At 34.9% G+C, this 13,024-nt stretch overlaps 1 long non-coding RNA gene across 2 annotated transcripts; it reads right to left on the reverse strand.

The window, feature by feature from the left end:
- Positions 1-1,064: 1,064 nt before the first annotated feature.
- LOC145669700 (uncharacterized) lies at positions 1,065-11,057 on the reverse strand. Of its 2 annotated transcripts, XR_014128226.1 has the most exons (4): positions 10,971-11,046; positions 10,782-10,867; positions 4,572-4,709; positions 1,065-1,952 (listed from the first exon to the last, which is right to left on the reverse strand). It is a non-coding gene; the product is annotated as an uncharacterized LOC145669700 (long non-coding RNA). The 2 variants fall into 2 exon arrangements; XR_014128227.1 differs by lacking the exon at positions 10,782-10,867 and having other exon boundaries at positions 1,074-1,952; positions 10,971-11,057.
- Between the last annotated feature and the right edge of the window lie 1,967 nt (positions 11,058-13,024).

A 13,024-nucleotide genomic window follows, 5' to 3' on the forward strand; every position in this document is an offset into this window, starting at 1 on the left:
TCTCTGAATATTTTCTATCATATACAGAAAATATTTTCTAAATATTTTGACATGCATCCGGGATCCCTTAATATCAGAAGGCGACACCACAGGGGGCACTGTGCAGTACAAGTGGAGAAAACTAAATTATCTCGGACACACTACATTCTATATCTATGCTAATATTCATTGAAAAATAATACGGAGGAACAACAACAATCGCAACAAATCACACGCATTTTGTGAAAAGTATTCTTAATGGAACTCCTAAAATAAATTGCTATAGTACAGTTTCTTACAAAAGTATTAAAAATATACGAAACTTACAAAAACGTGTATATAATGAGTTTTTCTTATAAAGAATCACTATAAAACGTGATCATATCACCATGAAACCATTTTATTGCACCATGACTTAACACAAGGACGACGTGGACCCCTCAGATGTCCACAGTCGAGGAGTCTTAATTGTGCTCTTCGTTGTATGTTTTACACAACACTAAAACAGCTATTGTAGTGCGTAGAATAAATGACAGAGCACAAGAAAGACATCCCAGTTATCAACATGTGAGTGGTACATGTTGTCCTTGTGTTGAAAGTCATGATGAAATAACTCGAGTATAAAGAAATCAGCTCTAATAAGCTAAAGTACATAATTACAAAAGGAAAGAAAGTGCGAGACTGGACTAAGATTTGAACCTGTAACTTCAACTTACCTTGACGATGCATTAGTCACTAGGCTACTCACTTTCCGAATAGTCATTCATTCTACCACTCGTGAAGTCAGTGCTCAAGCAACCAGACCGCATTGACTATACCGCAACTTGTGAAGTACTTGTTGGGCAACCAGTGTCTATACTACAGAACCCCACTCGTGGTAAGATTTATACATGATAAATGGGGAAAATAACTTATTGTATATCATGTAAATATTTAATGCGATATACAATCGATTATTTCTTTGAGTTATCGTATATAATAGAGATATTATCCTTAAAATGATATAAATTCCACTATCCTACATTACTTATGATTACATAACAAACCGAAACCCAAATAAAGGAATGAAACTTTAAAAGACAATACATAAAATAAAATCCTGTACATTTATTGAGAATAATTACTTAATTTTACATTAAGTATACATTTGTAGTAAACAAAAAGTCTATATTAATTTAAGTCTACTAATTGCATACCGTACATTATAATAGTTTGAAATGTATATACACCTCATCAGTGTATCAATTTCAACAAGTTTTATATAACATTAAAAAAACACTTTGTAAGAAAAGTTCGAACAGAGCTGCACCTTACAAACTCTTCCCCACACCCTAGTATTGTAGTTCAGAAGATGACTATACCAATCACCGAAAACCAAGCAACAGAATCATGCGTTTATTTACGTCCCCCCTCCCCTCAACACACACAAAATAAGTTAAACTATTTCTTGAAAAGTTCTGTCACCTTCATCTAAGAATATATTTAACGATACGAAGTAGGTATATTATACATTACTTTAGAATCTGAAGTGTGATTTAACTGGCATAAATTAAAACTGAGCATAATATGCACGCAAATTAGCTTAAATGAGTTCCATACACATCACACGAAGCGAGCTACAAAAAAAAATCACAGTCAATAAGAATTATCTAGATCTTCAGTCTGTATTTTTAAATTGGTGTTATGTTGACGCTATGAATTTTGGGCTTCCTATACTAAATGTCTCCATGCTAAATGTATCTCTATACATAAAACGTTTTTCGTCCAATCTGCAAATTGAGCAATCTGCAAATGAGGCTGATGATAGTTCATCAAATAGGAAGGCACTTTGAAATGCTAGGTGAGTCACAACACTCTTCCTTTTTCTGGGATTCATCCTTGCTTACGGTCAAATTTGGTACCGTCTATGTAGTACCTGTGTGCGGCGTACCTCGAAATCAACTCGGTTGATAGCCTCCAAACAGAGTGGACTCCTAAAATAAAGCAATTGTTGTAAAATTACTATTTGTAGCATATGTGGCAAAATTTAAAAACGAAAGATATCTCAGAATCAAGGTTAAGTTAAACGAAGCGTTTTGTGAGGTTTTTTTTTATCTTACCTCAGGCTATCCAAAATACTAAAACATTGTTTCCTATACTTTTGGTATTATATACTAAATATCTTAATAAGTATCACTCAAATTTGGTACGCTGAATAAAGTAATAGTGTAGATATAGAATTGAAACTATGATCCAAACTTAAAATAGTGATATTACAGAACACAATAAACTTAACTTAGGATGAAAATCGATACCGTAGATGCATGAGTATTACTGAGCGAAGAAAGGAAAGTAACTCAGCTGGGTTACGAGTTTGACAGAGTTCATACACAGAAATCGTTCGGTGGTTTATATTTCCTGCTTCGACTTAAAAGATAAAGAAGCTCGCTTAAAAAAGAGTTAAGAAAAAAACTTAAAAGATTTAATTTATTTTGAATTTTTTTCAGTGTTTGTAAATAAATAATGTAGAAAACCGACACAGAGCTTGCCCGTTGGACTCTAGCGCCCTAATCCCAACTCCGCTATATGCATGCCTGCCATAAAATAATAGAGATATAAACTTTTTAAAAAAAATGCAGATTAAGGCTAGCTTAATATTTACATTTTTTTAACGATACCTACAGTATGGCGCTAAATTCGTCGTACAAAAGCAGAGGAGTGTTTCCTGAGAGTAAAACAAACAAAAAAATTCCAATAAACTTAGGGTGAAAAGCCCATCGTTCATGTGTTATAGGCTGTCGAAAACATGAAAAAATCAATTCTCAAGGTCCATAGCTCCAAAACTATGGGACCTACCAAAGTCGGGTCAAGACTTCACTTAGGAACTAATATGTGCTCTATCCAAAAATACATAGAATCCTAAAGTACTCACGCAATAATTTTTATGGAGGTAGTTGGAGAGTACTTTATATCATAGGCCCGTAGTCAAACTCCCTATATAAACATTGTTGTGGAAGCACCTCAGGATTCTTAAACACGCATTTTTGGATGGGGAACATACTAGTTTCTAACTGAAGTCTTGACCGGCCCAAGGTAGGTCCCATAGTTTTGGAGCTATGAACCTTTCAAGTTCATTTTTTCATGATTTCAGCAGCCTATAACACGTAAACGATGGGGTTTTCGCCCTTTGTTTTTTGGAACTTTTTTTTAACTCTCAGGAATCACCCCTCTGCTTTTGTACACCAAATTTATCGTCATACTGTATAAATTAATAAGGTAGAAGTATATGTGGTCCTTCTCACTATGCTCATTATATATATCTTAAAGGCTAGTGATAAATAACACCAGCCCTCTGCCCCTATACCACCCTGTGATACCGGAGCAGGAAGTTTGGACGCAAAGTCGTATATCTAAATAGGTTAATCTACTTAAATGGGTTATAATGTACTTCAAAAATAGAGACCGGATCATTACGTACTAAAAGCCTTAAAAATAGCCACTAATATCACTTAAACTCAAAAAATAATTGCACAACCTAAAATTAAGAAGTTCGGAAAGGTTAAATTTGATGCGAATTGTCTTTAAAATGCCATCTTCAAAACTAAATTTTCGTTACGTTATAGTCCTATGGCAAACAGTCACTGAATGTCTGAGTTGCAACAAATGCTTAATTTAGTTCTAATATATTTTTGTATAATGCAGAAAAAATGGGTCTAATTATTTTGTTTTTAGAATGGTATATCCTAATTTCAGGAAAATCGGAGAGAATGACCTGCAGAAATTTTTTTTCAGCATGAATCTATATTGGGCTAAAATAAAATTTGCTGTAGGCATCCTACAACACCCCAAAGTAAACTTCTGTGAAGTTTTCTTTACAAGATCTCTAACGTAAAGGATATTCACAACTTCATAGCAATTCGTAACACTGCATTACTGCTTATTACTACGTATTTCCAACACAGATGATTGGAAAGGAAACAACAGTGAAATCTAATATACCTATTGAATAATTTACTTTCTCTTATGTTACAATTACCATAATATTAACAATCCATGACGGAATTATCGGCCAAATCCAGCATTATTCTGCAATGTCAACAGTTTCAAAATTCAGTACGGCGAATTCTTTCATCAGCTTGAATATATTTTCTTCTTTCAGTTCAGTTGATTTTGAGTTGAACGTCCCGTGAACAGCGAGGCTATACAAAACGTGAACCTACTGATTAACGTGGAATCCGAACCCCGACGTGAACTCTCGTCGGGAATTTTCTTCTTTTCTTGGGCGGATCGTCTTCTTGAAGCATTGTCTCGTGTCGTGCTTCTCTTTTTTCCTTCGAAATGCATCAATAAAGCGCCTAATCAACTAATGTCATTACTTTACGTTCGATATATTATAAAGAACAGAGTTTTGTTTATTTTGGGGAGTCATTGGCTGCCTACAGTAAATTTTATTTGACCCATTCTTCTTATTTAAATGTATAGTTAGTGCCTATTTCTATGAAAATTTATTAATATTATAGTATCTCAACTTCCTATCAATACAATAGAGTCTGAACTATATGGTTTAATGAGCATATCGAATAATAATAATAAAACATTCAATAAATACTCACTTCCTGAACTACCCAATACATAGCATAAAGAACACCATTTTCATTCCAAAACCAGCTCGTATTCATTTTTTCTGTTTTCTCGCAACAGGTCAGTACTTAATAAACATTTCTGATGTTTTTACCATGTGTTTTAATAATCTATTATAGAAAAAGAAAATGCAAAAAATTAAAATATGTACAGTATTTTACAAATTTTAAGTCACATCTTTATAGTAACTAAAAATTAATGAGAAACGTACATTGTTTTTAACTTAAATTAGATATCTGGTGCCTTCCATTTCGATTCAGGCAAAATAAAAAAATAAATAAAAAATAAAATTGTACCATCACCATCTCAGATATTCTTCAAACTTTTTTTAATAGGAATTAGACATGTTTTTAAGGGACCCGTATTTTTTTTGCCGGAAAAAAAATTCCCGCGAAGTAATGGGCCATCAAGGATGGGGAGTACAATTCATGAATTGTAGAAAACATGGAAAATGGTCAAATTCGGAGTCTCACAATTCAGCAATGGAGACATGTAGAGTTACATTCTTGTTGTGGTATCTACATAGGGATATGAATAAACTATATTTTATTATAGTTTGGTTTGCGTATGCGTATCTTTTTCTACATAAATTAGCAAATGAACGTGTTTATGTGAAAAGTCGAAGTTTATGCTTTTTTTTCGAGCACTTCCGGTTCGAATTTTAAATTCCGTTTTCACGGTTCGTAAGACCTAGTTACCCGCTTCCCCCCCCCCAAAAAAATGTATCGCTTCTGTGTGCAACCGTTTTATCGCAAAAAATTCGAGAAATCGTCAAATTTTCAAAAATCGCCATTTTCTCGAAAACATCATAATTTAAAATCCTTACATTTTGACAAATGGTTCAACTGTACGTGAATAATACACACACCAAATAGCATTCTCGACCAATGCTTCATGAATGAACTACAGCCTTTTTAAATTAGCGAACTTTCGTTAACTTTGAAGTCACAGTTGGCAACAATGAAAACAATAAAAGTATAAAAAAAGCTACCGCAAATCATCGTGTGAAATTTCAAGATACAAATTCTATTTTACTGCATGTGGACTTCGCTTAAATTGGACTGTTATTCTTCAAAGGGAAGTTCAGAGTGATCACTGGAGAAACGAGCAAATCTCCTTTACGGGAGTGAGCAAATCTCCTTTTTTCTTTGTTTCGACATGGACCTTCAACAGGGTACAGGTTTCCAGAAGAGAATATAAATATTTTGTGACTATCGACAACGTGCTGCGAGTTGTGGGTGCACCAACACCTATTGGAGCATCTGCCATGGTTACATGCTATTAGCGAAGACACTAAGCAAGCAAATAATTACATCAGAGTGGAAAAAATCAGTGAAACTTTGTTTCCGAAAACCATTTTAAGTAAGTTTAAAATTTGTTTCGTAATCGTAATTTTCACCTCAGGTTACATCGGTTTAAGAAAACGGAGGAGTAGGGGGAGGCTCATCTTAATATTTCAGAAAGCCTTTTTGATCAAAATAATAAAAAGGAGCCAGGAAAAACTTTTGTTCTTTATTTAATGAATGTGAACCACAAACATCATCAAATTGTTGCACTTTCATTGTTTTCAGTGTTGCCGACGGCGATCTTGAAGTTAATGAAACTTCGCAAACTTCAAGAGGGTGTAGTTAATTCATGAAGCATTGGTCGACAATGCTATTTGGTGTGTTTATTATTCATGTAAAGTTGAACAATTTGACATTTCAGGATTTTAAATTCTAGTGATTTCGAGAAAGGTGATTTTAGAAAATTTGACAGTTTCTCAAATGTTTCGCGACAAAACGGTTGCACACAGAAGCAATACAATTTTTTTTTTCGAGAAGCGGGTAACTAGGTCTTATTAACTGTAAAATAGAATTTTAAAATTCGAACCGCAAGTGCTCGAAAAAAATCGCAAACTGACTTTTCAGATAAACTGACGTTCATTTGTTAATTTATGTACCAAAAGATACGCATGCGCAAACCAAACTATAATAAAATATATTTTATTTATATCCCTATGTACACTCATGTCCAAAATGATTGTCGCATATCTATAACTGTCTTCTTCTAAGAATATAATTTGATAAAGATTTTGCAGGATATTATTGACACTGATACTACATATACAATCGGGAAATGTATATTCGTAGTAAATTTCAGAGGAAAGGAATTACAAACACGAAAATTAGAATGAGTAAAACAAAATGTTGCTAAATGGACAAGAAAGTTTCATTTTCGTTTTATTGTTGTTATTTACTGCACTTTTGTTATGAAATTAGCCACATACATCGTCTTTCCCGATTATAGACATACTAACATTATAAGAAATACCGGACGAATTCGTTATCACATTATATTCCTACAACAACATATTTATAGACATGCGACAATAATCTAGGTCATGAGTGTACATACCACAACAAGAATTATAACTATGTCTCCATAGCTGAATGGTAAGGCTACGAAGTTTACCATTTTCCACGTCCTCTAAAATTCATAAATTGTACTTCCCGTTTTGATGGCCCATTACTTGGCGGGAAAATCTTTTCCGACAACAAAAACTACGGGTCATTTATAAAACAGGTCTAGTTGCTATAAAAAAGTTTCAACAATATCTGAGATGGTGATGGTACTTTTTTTGGGCTGAGTTGAAATGGAAGGCATTAAACACTTATGATATTCATATGTTGATTCATTTTGCAATAACAATCTACATGTAACTATCTATCGGAACCTTACATCTATTATAATATTTAACATAGGTAGAAATACGTAATACGTAATGCATAGTATTCCGTAAGGAAGCTATTATGAACTCAAGGCATTATGCAAAGTGATGATGCAGAACCACAGGAGTGAAGTAAAGCTATATTAGATGTAAGACATAGTTGTATGGGATATAAAATTTTTGCACTACCCTCGGTTACGTGCATATCCACCGTCGCTGACATGCCCGCTCCATATGGAAGCACATCAAGCTCATCCTGCTACGCCCTCGTGCTCACTCTGTTAATAATATTCGTGCTTTTCAGTGGCTATCTAGCACTGGTTGTTTCGTATTTTTCGTACTGTCGTTCTATCATTGCTTTTTTCATGGTAATCTTTACTTTCAATTTTCAATACATATATATTTGCGCTTGATTTACATAAGAGTTGTACTTCTGCACTTCTGAAGCACAGAGTTAAGTTGTTCTAAAGGAGAATATACTTTCGGAAAGAAGAACAGATTACAAATAAAAAACATACCTAAAATATAAAAAGTTACTCTTTTCTTTATCATAGCACTATCTTATTCAAGATTCCTCGCCTAACTGAATGAGGATTTCAACTTACGAAGTATCAATAACACTAAAACTGTATTCTGTAACCATAGCCGCCCACTGCAGGGAGCACTTGCTTTAACAATGGATTTTCCTAATTAGTATTAAAATATGCTAAATTTTCTTATTCACACACAACAGTTAGTGAAGTTAGCAGTGAGTTGTAATAATTGTTTTTTACATTAAATATTATGTGATTCTAGGTATTTGTATCCACGACTTTGCTTGTATGTCTGTCCTTTTGCCCACCCCCCGCTGTAAAAAAATCCTGTGGGAGTTACTATGTCTACATTTCCCTTTAAAATTCGCCTATATACTACATACATATCTATATAGCAACTAATTTTTAATAAAGATGAATATATTTATGATTACGCCAACCAAAACGACTAAATTAATCGAGAGCCGTAATTAGTAGACACTACTTTAATTGGATAGTGCATCGCATACACGACAATGGCAACTTACATATCTGAGGATGTTTCATACTGTGACCAGAAAACTTTACTTCGAAATATCCCATACTGCAGCTAATTTAATATTATATAAGAATTTCGACACTCGAAAAGAAAGATCAATTGAGACGTGCTAATTTATCCTGAACAACTGAGTCCTGCAACCAAGGAAGAAGGGTTAAAATAACTAATTGTCTATAACAACCCAAGTACAGGCAATAATTAAGTGCAATGAGCAATTACAAAGACGGGACGGCTATTTTTACCGCAAAACTATACAGTTGTTATTCCTTTTGCTTAATGTAACCAAGTAAGTTGGTTAACACCTTTTGACAATTTTCTTGGAAACTAAAGGTTAGAAGGTATAGCGTCGTTGGCTTCCCGCACTTGGACCTGCTCGTCACTGGGGATGTGGCAAGAGGATATTAAATCACCAGCCACCATTCACTGCGCTCAGCGAGCAACGAGTAACCAAGCTGGCAACTCCCCATAAACGTCACAACAACTTTTCGCGGGAAAGCAACGACGTTATACCTTCCGTACTATAGTACTCCACGAAAAGGCAAAGTGTAGTTTCACTGAGTACTGCTCGGTTACTATTCGGCTACATGACTTTTAGCATGGTTTTAACCGAAATTCGACTACCAGCAACAAAGTTATCATTTAATTCTTACTCTCCATACGAGAAAAGAAAAGTTCATATGGACCCGTGGTCAAACGTCTAGAGTTACAGGCTGCCGAAAACGTGGGAAAAGGAAATTTAGAAGTCCAGAGTTCCACTACTGTTTAAGCCAGGTCTACTTTGCTACTTCGAAGTAATTAAATTTGTACAAATAGAAAGTTTACAGATAATATACGATGTGATTTTTTTTTTTTTTTTTTTTTGTGAAGGAATGACAATGTGAATATAAGTAATAATCACTGTCAGTGCACACAGCACAGCATATTGAAATGAATCTTGAGTAACAGTGAAAGCATTGTGTGTGTTAGTGGGGTTAAGCTCCAAAGTTCGTCGTCCGTATGTAGTAAAATTTTGAAAATTTACCGGCAAGAAATAAATTTGCTTGTTCGTGTGCTTCATAATGTCTAAGGAAAGTGAAAGTTGTGTTTATTTTCTTATATAAACGGTTCTAAACATGGAACTATTTGGCAAGCGGAAGGAACTACTTGGCGCAAGGTTACTTCATGGTAGGATTATGGGAATGTAATAAGCATTTCTGATTGAAAACATTGATGGTGATAATCAGGAAAAGCTATTAAAAGTAAGTAAAAGTCATGGCTTAATAAACCTAAAAATAAATTGTAGACGATGCGGTAAGCAAATAACTATAAAAAAAACGTGGAGAAAGTTATATTGTTTGCTGTAACGGTAAGTGACATAACCAACAAGGCAGCAATCTTGTAGAACACAGGAACGTCTTCCCATTTAGCTGTAATGCAAACAACGTGCCCTGCGGGGCACTAACCCGTCTCCACTCGCTAAAGCTCACTTGGCATTATTATGTGAATTAAATGTAAAACTTTGGTAAAGAAAGGAACCAATTATTACGCTTTTAGCCAAAAAATAGGCGACGACCAACTTCGGAATAATTCCCTTTTAGTGTGCTATTCCACTATCATTGTTTATAAGCATGGCCCCCGTCGCTGACGCGCCCGCTCTCTACGGGCGCACCCTTATCACTCAGGCTTCTGTGCTACACTCCTGCCCTGACTCAGTTAGATAGCACTCACGCTGTTCAGTGGCCACCTAGCATAAACTGGTTTGTGTCTTATGCACGGGTTAATTTACAACGCCCGCTCCAGCAGGTATACTCACTCAGAAAGGAGGGATTGAGTATAGCCCGCTCCCCCCAGTGATTTTTAACGAATCATAGTGATTCTAACGATTCACACTAGTTCATAATGAATCGGAATCGCATGTTATAAAGATTTAAGATGTAAATCTTGTGGTAAGGAAGTTTTAGTAGAAGTAGTAGTAGTGTTGTAGTAGTAGTAGTAATAGTTAATAGCAATAGTAGTAGTGGCAGTGGTAGTTAGTAACAATAATAGTAGTTGTTGTGGCAGTAGGAACGGGTTAGAAGCCCCGTAGGGGTTGGTTGGGTTCTGTTCTCGATATAAGTAGTAGTAGTAGTGTTAGTGAATCTTCCAATTCCCGTGACAAAGAACTGGGGGGAGCGGGCTATATACAAGGCGAAAGGAGAAATTACACATTAATAATTTTATGAAAGTGGATCAAAACTTACTTAACCTCAAGCTAACCCCTACCCTACTTATTTAAATCTTACTCTACTTTACTTTACACTACTACTATATTTTTTCAAAGGGCCCTACTTATCGATGCGCAGCTGGAGCGTGTCTTGTAGTAAAGTTTACCCTTATGCACTGTAGTTTTTATGCTGTACGTCCACACCGTCCTTATACTGACCTCTCCTTATGTCAATCTGCAAGTAGTAATGGATCTCCTTAATTATTGCATGCTCCGTTAACAGAAATACAAAGCTCCACCCTAACCTGAAAATGAAAGAAATTTGTCAAATGTTATATATATATATATATATATATATATATATATATATATATATATATATATATATATATATATATATATACTTACTTTTTGAAATGTTAGCTTTGAAATCTTCTTTATTAGTACTTCACATCCGCTTCACAAACGAATGGTCCACCAATCCAATGCTAGTTCAAATCAGCGTTGCCAAACTGACAGCTCGGAATTATTCCAAAACCAGATCGAAATTATGCTAGAATCAGTCAAATTATGCTAGTTCCTCATAATTACTAATTCAGGGGTTTTAAAAGGAAAAAAAAAACTAAGTTGAGATATGATAACGTAACTTAAAATACGCTGACCGCAAGAATGCGTTGATAGAACTCAATACTTCACGCACCAAAGATTTAACTTAACTAAACTAGTGCAGTCATTGCCAGACTCAATGGCGTATATATCGTATAAATGAATGCAAAGTGTTTAATACATATTTTGAGAGAAAATTACCTAGCAGCATAAGCGTAGTTGGGAATTGTCTGCTGGGGGTCGGGGGAAAATTCCGACCTTTAATTTCAGGAATAAAGATGGTAATTAAGTCAGAAATAAAGATGGTGAAGTTGTCAAAAAGTTGGGGCGGGAATGGCCCCCATAGCTCCGACCATGCCTCGCAGTTAAAGGATTAGAAAACCCTGGGGGAGCCACAAAAAAAAAAGTCCAAAGCCGTTTTTAAATTATTTCGGAAAATAAGACTGTGTATGGTTTACCGACTATATGAATCGATGGAAGAGGATACATTTCTGCCGTTCTTTTTCTTCCCACGACCAACTTCTTTCTCGTCTTCAGGTTTTACGGCTTTTTGATAAACTTGCTGAAATTATGCTAGATTTGGGCAGGATGCTTGATCCTAAAAAATGCAAATTATGCTAGATCTAGCATCATTATCTAGTATCATGACGTGTAATGCTGCGCCTTCATTGCTTCCGAATGCGATTGCGAATGCGAATCAAGTTGCAATGTCTCTTTCAACGCTTCAATGTGAAATAGTTTTGCTTCAAAATTCGTGTCTTAAAGTCTTGAGAGCACGAAGAAGACGAATGCGGATAAATGACATGTTTTGTGCATTCAAAGGATAAATGGCATTTCCTTTGTGTGCAAAATAGACTGAATGTCGCTCCCTTTATTATTATGCTTTCGTGGTAACCGCTACTATTTTCACTTTAAAATAAATTAACTAAATAAAATTAGAGATTACAGAATCAATCTACTTTCTAAGAAACTTCTCAATGAGTAAAAGAAACCCGTTTTTGCTATTTCAAACATATTTGTCAATATTTACGTATATTCCTAAAATCATTATTTGAGGAACAAAAAGGAAATATAAATTTAATAAAAAGTTGGGGTTCATGTATTAATTAAATATTCATATTTTAAAGACAAAACAAAGGAAAATATACATACCTTCCACGCCAAGTTCCTTGCTTACATCAGCCCATAATTTGTTCACGACTTGTCGTTTGTGAATATCTGGGTAAGCTTGGTTCCACAATGCAACTTTATCTAAAGCACAATTTATTAAACCATGAACATCTACTTCCATCTTTATTTTTTATTTTATCTCCGCAGCTTGCAACGTCGTCTGCTTTCACGCAAAACAAACTTTATTTCTCTCGTATCGCTCAATTCCTCTGCATACAAGTCTCCTTCGCACGTATTCGGACGAACAATCCCAACAGGTTGGAATCATTCGCATCTTTTCGTCGGTTTTCGCTGGTCGGAACTAGTCGAGGCCTCTCCAATTTATTTACACGTGCTGGGAAATACGCATTCGTAATCGCATTAGGAAGTAATAGAGGCGCGGCCTAAAAGACGTCCACATTTAGTTTGGATACCACGTTAGTCAGTAGGTCCACGCCTCGCTGCTAAAAGGGAGGTTAAACGCAATATCAACTCAACAATATATATATATATATATATATATATATATATATATATATATATATATATATATATATATATATATATCTGTGTGTGTGTGCTTTTGTGAATTTCTTCGCATTTGTATGGTTAGCATATACGCCTTGAGCACGGGAGATGGGTTTATACCACTTTAAACTGTAGATCCTATAGGCTTTTCAGGCTATGCCTTTGGTACACTTATGTTC

The sequence above is a fragment of the Thermobia domestica genome, chromosome 14 (assembly GCF_964235325.1).
Source record: "Thermobia domestica chromosome 14, izTheDome1.hap1.1, whole genome shotgun sequence".
Taxonomy (NCBI): Eukaryota; Metazoa; Arthropoda; class Insecta; order Zygentoma; family Lepismatidae; genus Thermobia; species Thermobia domestica.